This window comes from Seriola lalandi, unplaced genomic scaffold, assembly GCF_002814215.2.
Source record: "Seriola lalandi dorsalis isolate HSWRI2012SDOR001 ecotype SW California unplaced genomic scaffold, Sedor1 jcf7180001996630, whole genome shotgun sequence".
NCBI classification, from domain to species: Eukaryota; Metazoa; Chordata; class Actinopteri; order Carangiformes; family Carangidae; genus Seriola; species Seriola lalandi.
Window position 1 is genome coordinate 1 of NW_019467295.1, and position 528 is coordinate 528.

Here is a 528-nt window from a genome sequence, read left to right on the forward strand (position 1 = left end):
TGGCGGATTAGGAGATGAAATCCCTAAGTACTACGTCTGGAAACGCGTAAGCTGGTGATCCGTGTATGAGGAAAACTCGGGAGCTCAACTGTTTTGGACATCATCTCTACAATGTTACAGTTCAGTACAGTTCCTGTTATAATGTTCATGTCAGAAGTGGGATTCGAACCCACGCCTCCAGAGGAGACTGCGACCTGAACGCAGCGCCTTAGACCGCTCGGCCATCCTGACTCTATGAGCTCTCTTTGACACTACTTTGCCTCAACATGTCAGCCATGTGCACTTTGTTGCTGGTTGTCACTTATAGAGCAAGTCTATAAGCATTTTATCCGTATTTACTGAACTTCGGTATGATCTCTTCTTTGTGTGGCGAGCAGCTAAAAGCAGCCCTGACATCCCTCTCCTGGGCAAGGTTTTATTGCTGCCCCTGAGTGCTCGTGAGATATTCCCAGTGTATTTTAGTGGTTCCACGGTGTAATGGTTAGCACTCTGGACTTTGAATCCAGTGATCCGAGTTCAAATCTCGGT

The 528-nt window shown here is 47.2% G+C and overlaps 1 non-coding gene across 1 annotated transcript; it reads right to left on the minus strand.

The window, feature by feature from the left end:
- Positions 1-148: 148 nt before the first annotated feature.
- On the minus strand, positions 149-231 carry trnal-cag (transfer RNA leucine (anticodon CAG)). Its single transcript has one exon. It is a non-coding gene; the product is annotated as a tRNA-Leu (tRNA).
- Between the last annotated feature and the right edge of the window lie 297 nt (positions 232-528).